The 12,657-nt window shown below is 40.7% G+C and overlaps 1 protein-coding gene across 5 annotated transcripts in view; it reads right to left on the reverse strand.

Annotated features, from left to right (window-relative positions):
* The window catches only part of LOC139233791 (signal transducer and activator of transcription 5B-like), a 183,008-nt gene that overhangs the window by 57,661 nt on the left and 112,690 nt on the right, over positions 1-12,657 (reverse strand). For 3 of the 5 annotated variants that reach the window (XM_070864320.1, XM_070864319.1, XM_070864324.1), the window contains one exon: positions 9,009-9,115. The exons of the other annotated variants lie outside the window; for them this stretch is intronic. The gene's annotated coding sequence lies outside the window, so the exon portion shown is untranslated. The remainder of the gene's footprint in view (positions 1-9,008; positions 9,116-12,657) is intronic. 5 annotated transcript variants of the gene reach the window in all.

Here is a 12,657-nt window from a genome sequence, read left to right on the forward strand (position 1 = left end):
GATTCCATCATTTTACCCACTACTGAGGTCAGGCTGACCGGTCTATAATTCCCTGTTTTCTCTCTCCCTCCTTTTTTAAAAAATTGGGGTTACATTGGCTACCCTCCACTCGATAGGAACTGATCCAGAGTCAATGGAATGTTGGAAAATGACTGTCAATGCATCCGCTATTTCCAAGGCCATCTCCTTAAGTACTCTGGGATGCAGTCCATCAGGCCCTGGAGATTTATCGGCCTTCAATCCCATCAATTTCACCAACACAATTTCCCGACTAATAAAGATTTCCCTCAGTTCCTCCTCCTTACTAGACCCTATGACCCCTTTTATATCCGGAAGTTTGTTGGTGTCCTCCTTAGTGAATACCGAACCAAAGTACTTGTTCAATTGGTCTGCCATTTCTTTGTTCCCCGTTATGACTTCCCCTGATTCTGACTGCAGTGGACCTACGTTTGTCTTTGCTAACCTTTTTCTCTTTACATACCTATAGAAACTTTTGCAGTCCATTTTAATGTTTCCTGCAAGCTTTCTCTCGTACTCTATTTTCCCTGCCCTAATCAAACCCTTTGTCCTCCTCTGCTGAGTTCTAAATTTCTCCCAGTCCCAGACACTATATAAACGCAAATTGTTGCTACTGTGTACCATCATTCTGATTGGCTGTTCTGTTAACTATGCTAATATGTTCCAATACACAACTGTCACTAGACTGGTTGTGATGGCTTCACCTATCAGGAACCAGCCACCTCAAAATGTTTCTCATTTCTTTATGATCATATTGTTTCCTTTGCCAATTGACTAGGTACAGATTAAAAAAATAATAAATATTTCAATAATTAGCAGAAATTAAAGTTAGCCATAAATCGTCAATAATCTTTGGAAACTTGTCCAATAACACTTGCACAGAAGGCTGTCCCTTTATAAACCCAGCACCCTTCTCCCAAGTAACACATCTGCTCACTTATCATTATCACAGAAGCACTTCCTTCGTAAAACACCATATCCTCCAACTTCCTGTGAGCAATGCCACAGAATATCAACCAGTATATATATATATATTATAAATAAATATATATATTTATCAAACACCTTTCCACTTCTTTTATACAAAGCTCTTGCTTCTAGCATCCATTTTCCAGACTTGAAAGTATTTAAAAAAAAAAGAAAAGTGGCCAGTGATTTGCTGCTCATTTTTCGTATTTGAAAATCTGGTTTCTCAAGGGTGGGAGATAGGAATCACAAGTATTCGACAGCAACCTCTCTTAGTAATTAGCTTCCATCTCACCTCAAGATGTATCTATTTAGGCCATTTCCTCCCAGGGAATACATAAGCAGTGGCCTTAAAAGGAATAGGGCAGTTTAACTACAACTCTATGGGCTCAATTGTCCCCAATGATTTGCACTGTTTATTTGGAGCAGGCTGGGCTGTCTGGTCCCAAGTTCAGAGAGAGAGAAAAAGAGAGAAAGAGCGAAAGAAAGAAAGAGCGAAAGAAAGAAAGAGCGAAAGAAAGAAAGAGCGAAAGAAAGAAAGAGCGAAAGAAAGAAAGAGCGAAAGAAAAAAATGGGGACCGAGAATGGGACCGGACCAGCAAGCCATTTGGGAGGGGTTGAAGGTAAGTTGTTGCTATGTGTTTTTCAATTCTTTTAATGTGTTGGGAGCTGGCTATATGGTTCACTTTGCAGCCTCAGCTCGCATCGTGTCCCTGGTTACCATGGCAGCCCAATCTTTTTGGCGCAGATCAAGACTCCACCCTCAAAACTAATGGTCGGGTTACACCACGCCAAAATGAAGAAATCCAACGAGGAAACATCAAATTTTTTTTGCCATACTTAGGCCTCCCAAAAAATTGGGCGTAACTCTTCAAGTAAATGCTTTGGGGAAAATTAAGCCCTATATTAGTAGTTGAACCTCACAATTGTGCTCCAGACAGCAGACTACCCATGGATAATATTTCAGAAGATCGGCTAGTAAAATGAGGTGGAGTGAAAATTTAATTTCTGGGTAAAATAAAAGCACTACTCAACTATAGACACATTCCTGGGGAACAGTAGCATAGTGGTTATGTTACTGGACTAGATTAATCTAGAGACATGAATTCAAATCCCACCACGGCAACTGGGGGAATTTAAATTCAGTTAAATAAATAAATCTCGTATCAGTAATGGTGACCGTGAAACTATCGGATTATTGTAAAAACCCATCTGGTTCACTCATGTCCTTTAGGGAAGGAAATCTGCCGCCCTTACCCGGTCTGGCCTATATGTAACTCCAGACCCATAGCAATATGCTTGACTTTTATCTGCCCTCTGAAATAGCCCAGCAAGCCACTCAGTTATACCAAACCGCTACTCAAGGTGGCTCAACACCACTTTCTCGAGGGCAATTAGGGATGGGCAATAAATGCTGGCCTTGCCAGTGATGCCCACATCCCAGGAACGAATACATTAAAAAAAAATACCAAACACCAAAACCTCAATTAAAAGTTTGATTGATTGATTGATTGGGCCAATCAAAAGTTACGTAATTTAGAACTTATGGATGAGCCAATCAGAATTTCAAAAGTTGGGTGAATTGATCTGTTCATAGGTGGTCAATAACGACAACACAATTGAATAAACGTGAGAATTTAGAAAACTGTTATTGCTGTTTCTGTAAACTATAAAAAAAATTCTGTGGCCTCAGTTTTGGCAAACACTGGGGAATGGAGCACAACCTTTCGTACTCAATGTCAACATTAGAAACATTAAGCCACATATAGCATTGCCAAAGAGTAAAATTTCCCCTACACCACCAACATGACAGGTTGATTATCCTCTTCATGGTCTCTGAATGAGATTGCCAGGACTGTGCAGATCTTTGTTCAGTCGGAACTGGGTTGAATGCATCACATTTTTTGTGGTTGGCAGACAGAGGAGATTTCTATCTCACTAGTTTGGCTGGATTTAATCTGTACGCCAACCCACTATGCTATGCAGTCCTTCAATAAAATGTTGGCAAATCATCATATCATCATCATCATCATCATCATAGGCAGTCCCTCATAACGAGGATGACTTGCTTCCACGCCAAAAAAGGATGAGTTCACAGGTGTTTCAATGAAGAACCTAATATTCCAGGTCCCGAACTGCATATTGAAGGGTGGAAGATGCCCGTGTGTGGATTTTTTTAATGTGGGGTGGCCGTTGCACACCAGCCACCACACGGGCTTGACAGAGCTAGGTCTTGGTCCAGTGGCAAGGATTAACCAAGACGACTGGAGACCTGCTCTGCTGCACGGGCCTCGTGTGCACACATATCGCAGTGTGGGCTGGCCCGTACTGCCCCTGGCCCCAAACTCGCACCTCTCCTGGGCTCCGATCACGTCGCTCTACAATCTCTCGCTGCTCCTTTGCCCCGATCTCGCCGCTCCTGCTGTACCTGCCCACGCTCCAATCACCGAGCTAGACATTGATGACGTCCCTCTTCGCTGCCATCGCCTTCCTGCACCAGTTCGCGCTGTACCTTGCAGTGGTATGCCACCACGCAGCCATGGCTAATACTCAGATCACAAATCACTCAATGAGTGAAGATTATTGTCTCAGCCCACACAGCTTTGAAACTATGGTCACTAAAACTACCCAAAGCTGTTGATAACATGGGAAATACTCTCAGCTGATGGAACTATAAAAGATATGCAAAATGGTATGAATAAGTGAAAAACGACAATCAGCAGATATAAAAGGGATGGGGATGGGGTCATGTGAGCGAGAAGGGGAGGGGGAGGCCATGAGCGAGAAAGCACAAAGAGCTTGTATTGATATTGCGCTTTTCATAACCTCAGGATGTCCAAAAGGACTTCACAATCAATTAAGTACTATGGAATTGTAGGTACTGCTGTAATGTAGGGAAACAGCAGCCAAGCAAGGTTCAACAAACAGCAGTGAGATAAATGATCGATAATCTTGAGTGATATTGGTTGAGGAATAAATGTTGGCAGGGACACTGGGAGAACCTCCCTGCTCTTTTTAAAAATAGTGCCTTGGGATCGCTTATGCCTACCTAAGTTGCTGCAATAAGCTTTAATACAAACATCAAAGGCATCTTTATTCAACGGAATCCAATTTCTTTACCATGAAACACTGTTTTAAAACAAATTATTACTTTTATTCCCTCCCCAGAACAATCTATTCTAATCCCATTTCCCTGCTGTTTCCCCATACCCTTCAACATGTTTTTTCCAATGTTCATCTAATTCTCCATTAAATTTGTAATTTACACAAGAGCTATTTGTGATCAAGTGTTTCATATTCTTATATCCCACTGTGTGAACAAATTCCTTTCAACACTCCCTCAGTACCGCACTGGAGTGCCAGCCTAGATTTTGTGCTGGAATGGACCTCTGCTCCACATAGTTCTCAATCTCCACCAACCTTCTCCTTTGCTTCAGGTGCATCCTCCGCAGAGACTGATCTTCAACCAGCTCACATCTGAGACAGAGAAGGAGGTTCCGCTCGGTTGCGCTCTTACATTGATTAGCTACCTCCTGGCTCCCATCTCTTCCCGTTAACATTTCTCAGGTCCTCTCTTTGGCTAACTGTAGTTAAGTTACAGAATGTCTAGCCCAATAGTTCCTCTCCAGCCTGTAATCTATTAACTACTACTCAAGTTCAATAATCTGGAGCACTGCAAGTCAGAAGTAATTAGTACAAGTGTATTCATTCTTGGTTATGCATTTCGCAGCTTTCACCATGATACACTCCCCGTTAAATATCCTTCAATTTTATCCTGAAAACTACACGAGACTTCCTAATTTTACTCAATAGCGAAATACTGCGGATGCTGGAATCTAAAATAAAAACAGAAGATGCTGGAAACACTCAGCAGGCCAGGCACATATGCTGCCTGACCTGCTGAGTATTTCCAACATTTTCTGCTTTTATTCATAATTTTATCAATTGCCACACTTTTGTCTTGCACCAAAAATAACTACACCGAAAAATATTAAACCCATTGTGTTCAATCTGTCATTTCAGATTAAATTGGGTTAATCACAAGAAATTGGACACCAACATAAGAGACCAACCTTTTTCAAACTCGAAAATATAACCAAGCCGAACGAGATCAGAAATGTGTTCATAATCCAGCAAAGTAAAGACTCTTCATTTAAAAGCAGGTTAATACAGGTAATGAAAATCTGTCCCAGCTGGCAACACTGCCTTGTCAGTAATTATGCAAAACACTAAAAATTTGGTGAGCCACAATATTCCACTGTTATAAGGGTGCGTCAGTTTGATGTCAGTCCAAGAAAGTAGCTCGTAATGTAATTCCCACTTGTTCCAGTAAAACATTGTTTCACAAACAGTTGTCAGTTTATATTTAAAAACGGAGAGAGACAAAAACAAAACACCTTCACAACCGCAAACCTGCAACTTTCATGGAAGGGAGAAATGGGGCTAAGTGGATAGCTCTTTCAGAGAATCCATACAAGCACAATGTGCCGAATGGCATCCTGCTTTGCTGCAAAGTTCCATAAATGACAAAGAAGTTGCCATTTTTCCTTCTCTGTTGCCCCTCAACTGTAAATGCTATAGTTTAAAATTGGCATTTCAAACTAATGATATTGATATGGAATGTAGAGTTGTCAACAATGGGTGAAAAATGTGCTATTTTCATTCACCATTACATCACACTAAAAGCTGGTGTACTCCAGCTTACAAACAGGGCAGAACATTGGGACTTTTTACATTTTTAACTTTACATTTTGTATTCAAATTGAAGCCATTCTGAGGCAAATATAATTATGTTTCTTGATGGATGTGTTAATGATTTTAGTATTGTGCTCTCCCCTACAAATAAACATTTTAGGTGCATATTTTCCTATATGCAAATAAGTGCAAATGTGCAACGAGAGAAATGAATTAAACACTGGAGCTTTCAAATATACATGTATGTAGTTATTGTACGACGATTTGGTCTCCTCTAGATTGGGGAGACCAAATGCAGATTGGGGACCGGTTTCCAGAACATCTCCGTTCAGTCCGCAAGCTTGACACCCAAGCTTCCGGTTATTTTAATTCTCTGCCTCACTCCCACTCTGACTCTTCTGTCCTCGGCCTCCCACACTTCCAATGAAGCTCAATATAAGCTTGAAGAACAGCACCCCATCTTTCTATTCGGTGCTGGACAGCCTTCTAGACTCAATATCGAGTTCAGCAACTTCAAATCCTAACCTCTTTTCCCCCCTCCACCCCCGCCATTTTTTCAGACGGCAGCTATTGCTGATTGATATTCCCATTTACACCTCCCCTAGACCCATCTTTTCTTTCTTTACTTGTTCCGTTACCATCTCCTTTGCCTTGTACCATCACCCCGATTGTCATTTAATCTCTCCTGCCTACCACCCTATCAGGAACGTTCCCTTTTGTTCTTTGCTCCCTGCCCCCACCTCTGTACTTGCTTAAAATTTGTTATATCTCTTAAATTTTTCCAGTTCTGATGAAAGGTCATCATCCTGAAACGTTAACTCTGTTTCTCTCTCCACAGATGCTGCCTGACCCGCTGAGTATTTCAGCATTTTCTGTTTTTATTTCAGATTTCCAGCATCCACAGTATTTTGCTTAAGTTTCTCATATTGCTCTACTCTTTCCAACCTTATTAATGTTACTTTTATCTGTGTCACTTCTCTTCTTCTGTTACCCCAAGACATTCACACGGTGAGAGTTTAGTCTATGCATGAATCCTGCACCTCACTGCATGTCTTGAATGCCCAAAGCATCACGTCTCCTTCGTCAGAGTCCATCTCATCAACCTAGATTTGCATTTCTGCTGATTTAATCTACCTTACAAATACATTGGTGACACTTGCTAACTCAGACACAATCTTTGAACTGGGTGTTGAACTATCCCCAGCAGTGCCAATCATTACAACAACTTGCATTTGTATAGCACCTTTAATGTAGTAAAATGTCTCAAGGTGCTTCACAGGAGCATTATCAGACAAAATTTGATACTGAGCTACATGGAGATATTTGGACAGATGACCAAAAGCTTGGTCAAAGAGGTAGGTTTTAAGGAGCGCCTTAAATGAGGGAGGAGAGGGAGAGATTTAGGAAGGGAATTCCAGAGCTCAGGGCCGAGGAAGTCGTAGGCACAGCTGCCAATGGTGGAGTAAAGGAAATAGGATATACACAAGAGGCCAGAATTGGAGGAGGGTTAAATACAAAATGAGAATTTAAAAAAAATCGAGGTGTTGCTGGACCTGGAGCCAATGTAGGGCAGCAACCATAGGGGTGATGGGTGAACAGGTCTTGATGCAGGTTCAGATATGGACAGCAGAGTTTAGGACGAGCTCAAGTTTACAGAGGGTGGTAGGCGAGAGGCCGGCCAGGAGAGCATTGGAATAGTTGAGTCTGGAGGTAACAAAGGCATGGATGAGAGTTTCAGCAGCAGTTGGGCTGAGGCAGGGGCTGAGACAGGTGATGCTACCGGGGTGGAAGTAGGTGGTCTCGGTGACGAAGAGGATTTGGGGTCGGAGGCTGAACTCCGTCAAATAGAACGGGTTGCGAACAGCCTGGTTCAATTTCAGACAGTGGTGAGGGATGGTGTCGGTGGCTCAGGAACTATATAAATGCAAGTCCTTTTCTTTTTATCACCACACTGATTCGGATCAGCCAACCCATCACAGACTAAAGTTCAAACCTGGAGCCTTCCTGATTTATATAACTCTCCACCCACTGAGGCTTCCAACCAAAGAGACCAACCTCAAAATACTTCAGCAGTTTACTTCCTGCATAGTCAGAGTTTAGCTATTATCATGGTCCTCCATGACACCATAAAAACACACAGAATAAAACCTGCCTGACAAACTCCACTCAACTACAATTAGATTTTAAAAAACTAGCTTAGAGTGCATTTCAAGGATGAAACACATTTTGGAATTCAGAGCATATTGAAGAATATTTAAATCAGGAGAAAACGTGTTCATTACACAGCACCACCCAGCCTCATGACATTTACCACTGAAAAGGCCAACACGGAAACACCATCATCTCCAGAATCCCCTCCAAGTCACAAGCCATCCTGACTTTGCATCCATCACTGTTCCTTCATTGTCACTGCATCAAAATCCAGGAATTTCCTACCTAATGCGATTATTGCAACACCATTACAACAAGCACGTCAGTGGTTCAAGGCAAACCACCACCACCGTAGCAACTAGGGATGGGCAATAAATGTGGCTATGCCAATGTCATCCACATCTCAACAATAATTTTTTTTTTTTTTTAAAAAGTGCTCTGTCCTACATAATCATGTTCAAAACATACTTTAATCCATGTGTTTTTATTTTTTAATTCTTGTTGCCATCAGACATTCAAACTGAGGGGAACAATGAGGGACTCAGAGCAACCCGGAGGTTCTCAGAATTCTATCATTAGATCTGTATATGTTTATTCATTAGCATGATATTTCTGTTGCTATACATGCTAATAACATTTTTTATGCAGGACAAGCACTGTTTTCTTTAGTAGCAGGGAGCAAAACCGCATCCTAAGTTGGGTACTGGTGCTTCCAGCAACATACAGTGCAAATATTAATATTTAAATGCTGGCAGAAGGCTGGAAGCAGATCTTCCACTTGTCGGGAAATCATCAGGAACATTGGACCAGTAATCCCTGTAAGCTGCGCTTTGTTCTGCGCTGTTTCTTTTACTACATGCGCGGTATTAACAATGGAGAATCCGGTGAGCAGCCCATGCGGGACCTTTCCCATTACTGCACGCTCAGGAGGGAACATTGCATAGGACTCAAAATAATTGGGAATTTTAATTATTTGCTCATTCTTGTCAATCACAGTAAAATTGAAGTATTTAATTTAAATCACATTATCTTTGTGGAATTGGAACATTTTGATTTTCAACATTGAACTCCAAATTTTGCCTAAATTATTTGGCAACAAGAATTTTAGTGTTGATTACAATCGGTAATCAAATACATGGTGTTATGTAATATGTTATGAATGGATATGATACACTTACCTAGGTCCCAATTTATCTCACCAAGCTGCTGATTCTTCTTTTACCACCAAACACCGCTACATTGGACTATAACGTCAATCAGTGCCGCTTTCTGATTAAATTGATTTCTACATGTATAGAAAAGAAACATACATTTATGTAACACTTTTGATAACTTCAGGACATCACAAAGCACTCCACAACTAATTAAAACTTTTGGATATTAGTCACTGTTGAAATGTAGAGAAACATGGCAGCTAATTGTGCATAGCAACTTCCCACAAATAGTTACAAGGTAAATGACTTATTCTGTCTTAGTGATGTTGGAGTTGATTTTAACTCGCGAAACTGGTGTTAATGGGGTAGTAAAGGCCTCAAGCTGGGGTTGGCATACTTATTGTTCCGTTAACGCTCTGGTTGTTGCCATTTTGCAAAGTGTACACCCCTGGGTGGAAGCACTGCCTGCCTGAAACAGGTGGTTAACATCTTCTCACCCATGCAAATCAGAGTCCTGATGGCATGGAAAGGACCCCCCTCCCGATTGCAATATTAACGGATACATAGGGGATGCACGCATTGCACAGGCTCCATGCATGAATACTGATGCTGGGCGGACAAAGCTATGGTCCTTAAAGGGGGACTTCTGTTGGGCACTTGGGAAATGGCCACAAAAACATTTACGCTTGTACTTTCTTGCAGCTGAAAGGAGTAATAGTGCATCTTCCTGCTCGACAGAATTATGGTGACCTGCTGCTGGCCCGGGATCTTCCCCCTCAGCCTCATCTACTGGTTCACAACCCCCTACTCAAGAGCAACTAATGAATGGGCAATAAATGGCAGCAACACCCAAGTTTGACTAAGAAGACAGTAGGTGTGTAATCTTCCTTCTTTGTCATTCTTTCGAAATGACAAGAATCTTTTCCCTCTAGAATCCAGAGGATATAACCAAAGTGGTATTCTCTCATGCCGAAGTGAGCCCTTCCCTTCCTACAAACCACACCTTGCTTTATACATGCAATATCTGCTAGTTTAACATTGTCTGGTGTCAAATGGAAACTTTGTTATTGTACAAGAAGTTGTATTTATATTGTGCCTTTAATGTAGTGAAACATCTCAAGGCGCTTCACAGGAGTATTGAGATAAAAATTTGACACTGAACCACATAAGGAGAAATTAGGGCAGGTGGTCACAGAGATAGGTTTTAAAGAGCATCTTGAAGGAAGGAGGAGGGGAAGAGAGCCGGAGAGGTTTAGGCAGGGAATTCCAGCGCTTAGGGCCTAAGCAACAGAAGGTTTGTTCACCAATGATTGAGCGATTATAATCAGGGATGCATAACAGGGATTTATAATCAGGGATGCATAAAAAAGAATAAATACATCAGATTTCATGACTTGGGCTTTAAAGCATAATTCAGGTTTATTAAAAGTAACTTTCACTAAAAGTAAAAGTGCAAAATTAATACAGCAGATTTCACTTGATTACAGAACTTTTAACATACACTTCCTGGAGTACTAAAACACAATATTCTGAAAACTCTTCTAACACTATTAAATCTCAACCAATGCCCATAGCGCAACCTTGTGCACAAGGTTTCCTCAAACAAGGGAGTGATTCCCCAGCCCTGTAAGCCACTTCCTGTGTATTCAAAATAAATACAATGTTCTCTACAAAATTAAGGACACTGTTAAAAAGGATTTATGCAACTTTGATATTTTTTTTTAAATGAAACAAATGACTATTTATTTACTTGTTAAGAGTATAGTGAGTATTTCCGTTTGAATTCCAAAATGCCGTGGAAAGGACAAGGCCAACATTACAATCTTAGACTAATTTCTTAAGAGCTGGCACATGAGAAAATAGTGTTCATTACAACCCGTTGCTCAAATTTAGAACACAGCAAATTTGTCCTATTACCAGGCTTCACCAAACATCAACTAAAGTCTATGGAAAATGGGCAAAATATATTTTACAAGTGTAAAAAAAATCACGGTTATGAGAGGCAGACATGTAACTGGGCTTGGCAGTTCTTGAAAACTAAACCTAGATAGCTTAATGAAAAATATAGTGATGTGTGCACAAGGCAGAAGGCCAAGCAATTCTACATATATAAACTCACTAGTGATTTATCTTTGTGTAAACCAAATAGTCTTCAAACTCACAAATTACGGTGTTATTTCTTATAAAAAGATAAATGTAAATGGAAAATTCTGATCAGTAGCACAATTAGAGTAGCAAAATAACTAAAGCCGGACGTATTGTGGTCAAACGCCATCTAGAACAATTGATCAGCAGTGCTCAAAAAGATGTTCCTACAAGCACACTGATGTCAGATTGAGGGACAGCAGCAGGTAAAGAATTGGATCCCAAGGTCCCAAGACCAAGAGGAATTGAGGTTCAATATTCTTGCCGCCAGGATAGTCCTCCAATGATCCAGTCAATTAAGTCAGGCTTCAGTGGTGAGAATCCAGCAAGTATCACAGTTCAAAAAGTGAAGCAACGATCATGAGTGTCAAGAAATTGAATTCGCTGGGAAGGACCACTGGCACTTAAAACAAATTTTAAAATCAGTAATCAGTTCTAGAGGTGATTACTATTGAAGATGCCACAGAGAATTAACTTTAAAACTTTAAATAAAGTTCAAAGAAACTCATTAATTAAAAGCATACTCCTCTGAGTACGAGAACTAGGGAACATGTTAGAAACTGTCTCAAGTGGGAAAACAGATAAAGGTTGGTGATTTGTTATTTTCTGGTGTGCTAAAAGAACTAAGTGGGTGGGACAGAACAATGCATTACATACAGCAGTGGATGGAGCAAGATCACTTGATTACTCAAGCACCAACAGCTTTATTTCACAGGTACAGTGTTACTCCCTCAATGGCCCAGTGAAGAAAGAAAATTATAGTCACACAGACCAGCAGGTTCTTAATCAAGCTCCCAATCTGTGACGAGTTAGCTGATCTCTCCTGGGCAGAAGTTGAAACATGGGGAAAATTGCAGTCGGAGACTTCCTTCGGACGAACACCTCCGTCCCGAAAATTTTTTGTGAAAATACTTGGTGGTCACGGAGGTACCTTCAATTGCGGTCAGAGGCCTTCATTCAATGCACAGCATACGGGGAGATGACTTCCCCATACGTACGGAAATGCTGGATTCACGTGGGCCTAGACCACCAATCACTACGTAGTATTCTCATTGATAAAAATGGGATCTCCGTTTGTCTGAGATCCCATTACTATCAATGAGAAAACCTTCTAAAGCAAGAAACAGAATAAATAAAAAAAACACCTCACATATTTAAAATTAGTTGAAATTAAATGTTTTAGAAAAAATATTGTGTGTGTGTGTATGCGTGCGTGCATAGAATTAAAATAAACTTAACTTAATGGACAGGGCTTTTAATATAAAAATGATTAAATTTAATTTTTATGTTTTAAAATTCTTACGCTGGCAAAAAGCTATACATCTGCTTTTAGAAACATAGAAACATAGAAAATAGGTGCAGGAGTAGGCCATTCGGCCCTTCTAGCCTGCACCGCCATTCAATGAGTTCATGGCTGAACATGCAACTTCAGTACCCCATTCCTGCTTTCTCACCATACCCCTTGATTCCCCTAGTAGTAAGGACTTCATCTAACTCCTTTTTGAATATATTTAGTGAATTGGCCTCA

Source organism: Pristiophorus japonicus, chromosome 21 (genome assembly GCF_044704955.1).
Source record: "Pristiophorus japonicus isolate sPriJap1 chromosome 21, sPriJap1.hap1, whole genome shotgun sequence".
Taxonomy (NCBI): domain Eukaryota; kingdom Metazoa; phylum Chordata; class Chondrichthyes; family Pristiophoridae; genus Pristiophorus; species Pristiophorus japonicus.